The sequence below is a fragment of the Crotalus tigris genome, unplaced genomic scaffold (assembly GCF_016545835.1).
Source record: "Crotalus tigris isolate CLP2741 ecotype Arizona unplaced genomic scaffold, ASM1654583v1 scf7180000024430.1745191, whole genome shotgun sequence".
NCBI lineage: Eukaryota > Metazoa > Chordata > Lepidosauria > Squamata > Viperidae > Crotalus > Crotalus tigris.
The window spans coordinates 5,008-13,596 of record NW_024100597.1 but is presented as its reverse complement, the minus strand read 5'-3'; positions in this window follow the sequence as shown (position 1 = coordinate 13,596).

Here is an 8,589-nt window from a genome sequence, read left to right as displayed (position 1 = left end):
GAAACTGATGTGTCAATCCACATCCAGCTAATTTAAAGACTCTTCTTAAACCATAAGAATAGTACAAGACCTTCCTCTTCCTGGGACATGCAACTCTAAATCTTAGAAAACTTTTAAAGACATTAATTGAATTTTATAGAAGTTGCTTGTTTGACCCGAGGTTTTGTTTCCTGAATATATGTTTTGTGTTTGATTTCTTGTAACCTGATGAATTTCTTATATTTTCCATAAATTATGTCAAAATTCATTATTTGGTTTTCTAGTTGTTTTCCTAATATATTTTTGCAATATACTTTTACTATATATGCACATTTTTTTTACTAGGCAGTTCTGAAAAAAATGTTCCAGTTCACTTGTAAAATTGAGAAGAGTCACTAGGAAAGATTGTATTAATATTCAAGTGGAACATTATTTCTCTCCATCCCTATAAACAAAATGGACATTATTTACTAATAAAATTTAGTAACCCTGCTAAAGTGCTTGCTAACAAAAGTAGCTGCATAGATTCCTAGAAACAACTATGTAGAAGTTTTTTCTGATAAGATCTTGCTATCTTTTCAGTGAATTAATCTGGAAAGTATTGTATATTGTGTTGGAATCATGCAAGGGCTTCTATTGTAGGACCAAAGTTGATGGGTTCATTCTTGAGACTCTCTGAAGGCTGAATATTATGCTAAATCATTTAAAAGCTCATCAGTTGTAGTTGACTAAACTTTGCAGTCCCATCAGAACCGAAGCCAAATTCATGTAGGGAGTTGGAGCTTGATCTTTTGATGAAGGAAATCAGGGCCATTACTGCAATTGCTTCAACATCTATCTTTCCTCTGTGCCTGCCAAAATTTTAGTTGTGCAAGACTGTATACTTCAAACTTAGCAACTTTAAGATGTGTGGACTTCAACTCCAGAAATTTCTTGGAAGCATGCAAATTTTTCATACAAAAGCAAAAATTCTGCAAGATCTTATGATCAGATGCTTCCTCAACAAGGAACCGGAATTCTTGATTCAATGTTGTGTAGATATGCTACTTCCAGATATGTCTATTGGCTTGGGAGCCATAGATGCTCTACATCAGCAGTTCTCAACCTATGGGGCCGATTGACCATTTCACGGGGGTCGCCAAGCAAGGCTGTCCGCCATTTTTTTCCCCTTTTCCGGTGGGTGCCTTACCTCCCTTGGGCTGGGCCAGCTGGTGGCCCAACCGGTGGTCGGCCTGCTCCGTCTCTGCCGCTTGCCAGCTACGCCTCGGCTGGCACAGGGGGCGGCACCACGCATGCGCGACGCTCCTGGGCAGGGAAAGTCCTTGACTTACGACTGGTTGGGTAGTCCTTGACTTACGACCAGTTTAGTCCTTGACTTACGACCGGTTTAGTCCTCAACTTATGACCGGTTGGGGGTCGCAGCATTAAAAAGGTTGAGAACCACTGCTCTACATCATCCTAAAGGCAATCTCCTTTGGTTCAACCTTTGATGATCCAGCCCCTTTGGCAATATTGGGAAGCAGCAGACATCCCTTTTCAGACTGAATATCATGTTAACCAGCTAGATATTTGGATCCATTACTTTCCATTTTACCTGGGATGGAACTGAGTGACTGGTTAACCAATGGAAAACATGGTTCAATGAATTTGGACCCCGACTTAATTTAGCAAAAACTGAATATCTGGAATACAGCATCCAGACAGATGGTACAATCAGTCAATAGTACCCTGCTTGTAAAGGCCTCTGATTTTCATTACCTTGGATCCTGCAGAACTACTGATGGTGACACACTTCTAGATAACTGGCCACAAGTCAATGCTGCCTCGTTGAAGTGCCAGGTCACTGGTGTTCTCTACAACTGGAAAATCCCACTGTGCCTTAAATCGAAGATCTACCAGCCAATAGCTCTCTTATGGGGCAGAATGCTGGCCAACAATGGAGACACGAACAGGTACCATGCACAATGGAAATGCAAATGACCCAAATGGTCATTGGGGGGGGGGCAGTCATCCAGCCAGATCATATTGCAAACAAAGACATCTGGAATGCTTTCAAAGTTGCCCCAGTTCCAGATAAGAGAAGTGAGGCTGTGGTGATCAGAGCTGATGTGGAATCCATTGTGAGGTGGACTCACCCTTGCACTCAGCCCAGATGGCCACCATCCTCAATACCAGATCATAGAATAAATTTCATTTAATAACAGATGGAACCTTCCAATAGAGCAAGTTATGTTTATTTTGGCACTAGACAATGAAAATGAACTGCAGTAGCAAACCTATACAGGGTCAATGATACAACCCTCCTTTACAAGTCAAAGAATACAGGTAATACATGAGGTTAGAGATAATGAAAATGGGTTTATTAAGAGTACAGAAACGGTACTTGAATAATGGTTATTGTCTGATTCTTTCATATTATCTGACTTAGATTTTCTCACTTCCAATTATCTCTTCTCATGTTATCCACATTCCTTGTCTTTAAAGCATTTTATGGCTATACTGGCATTTTTGTTGTTTTAGGGGGCAAAGAAATGTGATAGTGCTGTGTGATATCTGCCTGGTCTACCTAATGCATTTTCACTGTGCAGAAGCATTTTTGCAGCTAGTTTCCTTGTAAACAACACGTAACTAAGTATTTTGTTTGGAAAACAAGATCTATTTACATCCAAAGGGATACAACACATAGAAAATAACCATCTACAGCCCTGAACCAGCTGCCACCCCCAATACAGTTATCTATTAAGGTTATGTGCCTTACATAACTTCCATTATGGTCTATGACTGTAACAAAGATTGTTTTGATTGGATTCTCAAAAATATTGCATCATTTTGAAGGAAACCTAAATATGACACGTTGCTTTATGCTTTATTCTGGACCATGTATTAGCATACATCGTATCAAAGGATATACAAATTCATTTATAGTCCACTATTATACTTACAGAACGTTCATCTAAAGGGGGAAAAAATCACTTCATGGATTTTTTTAGCTGTTTCCTTAAATTCTAAAAAAGTTCAGAATTACTCAAATATGTTAGTAAAGCCATGCCTATTTACATAAGCAAATACATTACAAATTGAAAATGATAAATTATGACTATAAATGCAAATTAATACCTCTGTACACCAATGATAAATGCTTGCTTTGGATATACATTGAAAATATATGGCATTAAATACTTCAACCTACTCCCATCCATTCTTTCCCTCCTCCACCTTCAAATGTTCATTGCAATGTTGTTTTATAAGGATAAAATGCTACAATACTTTCTATTCCATTTAATATGCATGATATAGGCAACAGGTGTCTCTTGTAGTCCTATAAGTACAACTAAGATAACTTCTCTCCTCAGTGGTTTTCATTTCACACCACAGCAGAATTTGGGGTGCTTAAGTAAAGCACCAGTTTTCAGAGTATTGATGGCTAGCACAAAGTCAGTTGTCTAAACAACTTGTAGATTTAGCACCCGTGTTTATATATTTGTTGGAGTCCCCGTAGACCTGCATTGTACTCTTATAGGCCACAAACTTTTTTTGTATGAAGTATGTATTCATTCCGTCACAAAGCAGCAAAAGAAACTTCCACAGAAAAATGCTTAATGGAGCTTTAAGCAAAATAGAATAACATCTGATGGACTACAAGTATTAAACATGATTTGTAAGTCGGTGTTGCTGTTGCTTGTAGTTGCTTACAACTGTTCAGTTTGAATACCATGGCAAGGGTTTTTAATAAAGAGCTGTTTTTTTTCTGCTACTACCAAGTTACTGATGGAATGGGTTCATCTCTTGTACTTGGTGGTGGGTCAAGAGGGGATAATTGCTAAATCTTTGATAAAACAAAAACAAGCAAGGAAAGGAAATTAAAGGAGTTTCAAAAATAAGGGCATTTATTTTTGTCCAATTCAAGGGATTGGTCCTGATTCAACATTAAAGTTAGCGAAGAAAAATAACCCATATGTAACTTCAAAAGATAGTTTGCCCATAAACTTACGTATCTTAAGATTTAAGTTATGGTGGCACAGTGGTTAGAATGCAGTACTGCAGACTAATTCTGCTGTCAACAGTTTGATTCTCACTAGCTCAAGGCTGACTCAATCTTCCATCCTTTTGAGGTTAGTAAAATGAGGACCCAGATTGTTGGGGGCAATATGCTGACTCTGTAAATTGCTTAGAGAGGCCTGTAAAGCACAGTGAAGCAATATATAAGTTTAAGTGCTATTGCTAGTGATATTTTCTTGTGTAAGGACCCACCCCACTTTGCATCTTAAGAAGACAGAACTCTTGGAATAGTTCTTCCAACAGGAATCCTTTATTAAGAGAAAATGGTTGCAGGCATGCTAGACAGGACTTGGGGTCCAAGCTCTCCCATTCAAGGTTTTAAGGGGTTCCCCAGTAGTCCCACCCAATCAACCCCCCTTCCAGTGATAGTTTCAAGTATCACAATTCCATCCCCTTTCTTCTTCCGTCTGGATGGAGACTTCAGATAACTACATGAAAGGCAATTACTCTTCTTTGATATGTTAAAGCTTAGAGGCCACAATAAACACACATTCAGTCCTTTGAAGTGTGCTGAAGGAAGTGAGGGCCATAAAGCCCCTTTGCTCTCCCCCTTTTCTCCCTCTTATGGCAGAATCCAGAGAAGGCAGAATTGGGAGTTTCTATGTTTGATAATTAAAGATGAAATATAATTGGATTCTGACATCCGGCCCCTCTTAACAATAAGAGAGATCCACCTGAAAGAAAACGCAAGTAAAAAATTTAGTTAGGCTTGTTAGGATACTCTGTGTGAAACTTCTTCAATAGCTTCGGGGCTCTGACGTGACGTTTATGGACCCACTCATTTTGTGAGGCAGGGAGGTGTTTCCAGGCAACTAGGTACTGAGTTGTTCCACGATATCTCCTAGAGTCAAGGATCTCTTTTATTTCGAAGTGTTGTTCCCCCTCCACCATGATTGGAGGTGGTGGGGGGGGGATTTTTGGCCGTAGAGGTGACTGATGCTCTCTTTTCAGCAAGCTGCAATGAAAAATTGGGTGTATTTGCCTGAGGTTTTTGGGTAATTCTAATTCTACTGTTACTGGATTTATGATCCTTTTAATTGGAAAAGGTCCTATATATTTTGGTCCAAGTTTTTTACAGGGCTGTAGGGACTTTAGGTATTTTGTAGATAAGTACACCATTTCTCCTATAATGAATGGTGTAGGCTCAACCCTTTTTTTATCGGCTTGTGCTTTGTATGCCCGCCTAGCTTCATCTAGTGATTTTCTGACTATTGGCCAGGTGTTTTGTAGGCTTTCCATCCATTCTTTCAGTGAAGGGATCGTTGGTTCTTTTGGGGTTAACTCTGGCATAGGGTTGAAACTTTGGCCGTTGGCTATTTGAAAAGGAGTGTAGCCTGTGCTGGAGTGGACTGCATTATTGTAGGCAACTTCTGCAAAAGGAAGTAAGTCTGTCCAATCACTCTGTTGGAAATTTAAAAAACATCTCAAATATTGCTCAAGTACCGACTGGCAGCGTTCCGCTTGTCCATCTGTCTGAGGGTGATGGCTAGATGTCAGTCCCTGAGTGGTCCCTAAGAGGGATAAAAATTCCTTCCAAAATGTAGACGTAAATTGCACTCCCCTATCAGAGATGATGCGTTGGGGTGCCCCGTGCAATCTGTAAATGTGCTGGATAAAAAGTTTTGCTAAGGCCTTTGCAGTGGGAATTTTTTGGCAAGGGATAAAGTGCACCTGTTTGGAAAATAGGTCCGTGACTGTCCAGATAACAGTATTCCCATTGCTTTCAGGCAATTCCACTATAAAATCCATGGCTATTTCCCTCCAGGGGGCTGAGGGACTTGCCACTGGTTGTAACAGCCCTGGCGATTTCCCTTGCAACCTCTTTGCTGATGCACAGGTTGGGCAGCTGGCAACATAACTTTCTATGTCCTTTTTTATTGATGGCCACCAAAATTGCCGTTTAATTAAGTGTAAAGTTTTTACAAATCCAAAATGCCCTGCTGATTTTGTGTCATGGCAAAGTTGCATGAAAGTTAGTCTTTGAGTTGTTGGTATATATAACTTTTCCCCTACCCAAGGCAATCCGTCTCTCATTGTGCACACATGTTTGTTTTTCTGGAACCAATCATCTGTTTCCAAACTTTTTCTGAATTCAATCCCAGTTTGGCTGTCCAGTTGTGGTTTTATTTTGGCTTGGGTTCTTGTGGTTACTGGCGCTGCCAGTTGTGATTCTGCCATTATTGGTCTAGAGTCTGTGGTTCGTGCGCTGTTATATTGGGGCATGCGAGATAGTGCATCTGCCAGGAAGTTCTTTCTTCCTGGTAAATGTTTGAGCTTAAATTGGAATTGGTGAAAATGCTGGGACCAGCGGGCTTGTTTGGGATTGAGTTTCCTGGAAGTTTTCAGGGCTTCTAAATTTTTGTGATCAGTCCATACCTGGAAGGGGATTTTGTTGCCTTCCAGGAACTGTCGCCACGTGAGTAATGCCCAACGTATCCCATAAGCCTCCTTCTCCCATACGGGCCAGCGCTGTTCTGTTTCCGTGAGTTTCTTAGATGTATATGCACAGGGTTGCAATACTGCATCATCATTTTCTTGTAATAGCACAGCCCCCACTGCCACATCACTTGCATCTGCCTGTATTATGAAGGGCTTGTCCATATCTGGGTGCCTTAGTACTGGTTCGGCAGAAAAAAGTCTCTTTAGTCTCTCAAACGCTGCTTGGCACTCCATTGTCCATGTTAGTGGCTGGCTAGGTTTTACTGAGGATGTTCCCTTCGTTTTTAGTAAGTTGGTGAGGGGCAAGGCTATCTGTGCAAATGAGGGGATGAATTGGCGGTAAAAATTTGCAAAGCCCAGGAAACTTTGTAAGTTGCTTTCTTGTGCGGGGTGGTGCCCATTCTAATACTGCTCTGACCTTCTCTGGGTCCATTTCAATGCCCTGTGGGGATATGCGATAGCCTAGGTAGTCTATCCTTTCCTGGTGAATTCGCATTTTGAGAGTTTGGCATATAGTGTGAGCGGCTCGCAGCTCTTTAAAACCGCTCTGACAAGTTTGACGTGTTCTTCTTTTGTTTCGGTAAAGATAAGAATGTCGTCCAAGTAAACAAGGACCCCCTTAAACAGGTGCTCCCTTAGAACGTCATTGATTAATTGCATAAAGACTGCAGGGCCCCCTTGTAATCCAAATGGCAAGACTTTGAATTGATAGCACCCCATGGGGCAGTTAAATGCAGTCTTCCATTCGTCCCCTTCCTTGATTCTCACGCGATAGTAAGCTTCCCTTAAGTCTAGTTTAGAAAAAATTTTCCCTTTCGATAGGTGTGACAGCATGTCGTTCATGAGGGGCAGCGGGTATAGGTTGCTTTCACTGATTGTGTTCAGGGCCCTATAATCCACGCATAAACGTAAAGAGCCATCCTTCTTCTCTCTAAAAAGGACCGGGGCAGCCACTTTAGGCTTAGCTGGTTCAATGAAACCTCTCTCCAGGTTTTTTTTATAAATCTTTCCATTTCCTCCTTCTCCTTTGGGCTCATGGAGTATAATCTGGGTTTCGGGAGTTTTGCCCCAGGCTTGAATTCAATGGTACAGTCTGTGGGTCGGTGGGGGGGAAGCTCATTCGCCCTCTCCTCACTGAAGACTTCAGCAAGGTCCCTATATTCCTCTGGTATTTCTGTTAATCTTTTTTCCTCTCCTATGGATGCTTTTTCTATTCTTGATTCTGGTAGCCTCTCTTGGGGTTTTAAGTCCATAGGGTCCCCCTTCGGGAATTTGATTTCTGTCGTCCTCCAATTTACCCAGGGGTTCCATTTTTTCAACCATTCCATCCCTAGAATCATTGGGCATTCCATACCTGGGGTCACCACAAACGTTAAGTCCTCTTCATGGTTGCCCAGGGAGAGGTGTATTGGCAGAGTGGCTAGGGTAGCTGGCACCCCCCCTGCTATGGATCCATCTAGCTGGCCAAATGAGATTGGTTGTTCCAGTCTCCTGGATGGGATGCCCAGATTCCCCACTAGTGTTGGCTAATGAGGCAGCGGGTGCAGCCAGAGTCTATTAAGGCTTTCACCTTCACAGCTTCGGGCATGGGGGGGATTAATATAGTCACTGTTTTGAAGATGGGTGTGATGCGTCCACTTACCAGGGGTTCGCCTTCCGAGCTGTCATCTGAGGCATCCACCGTCCCTGTGGTGTAGGCTGGAGTTATTTCCCCTTGGTGAGCAGAGGTGGGGTTTTCTGCAATTTCCATCATTTTCATGGCTGTTTCTTTTGGCTTAGCTGAATACCCTCTGGGTTTGTTGATTGGGGATCTGTCTGGGTTGTGCTGGGGGGCCTTTGAGCGGCATTCTACAGCTCGATGCCCTTCTCTTCCGCACGTGAAACACCCCATCTGCTTCTTGGCTGTATCCGATGATTTCACCGGTTGGTGTGTCAGCTCAGGCGGGGGGCGGCTCCATTGTTTTCCTCGGCGATGCCTCTTCAATATGTCGATCTCTGCTTCCTCTGCCAAGACGTACCATTCCTCAAGTCTATGTGGGTCTCCTCGGGGCAGGCAAGCATCATATAGATCATAGTTTAGTCCGTCTTTGAAACGGCCAAGGAGGATGTCTT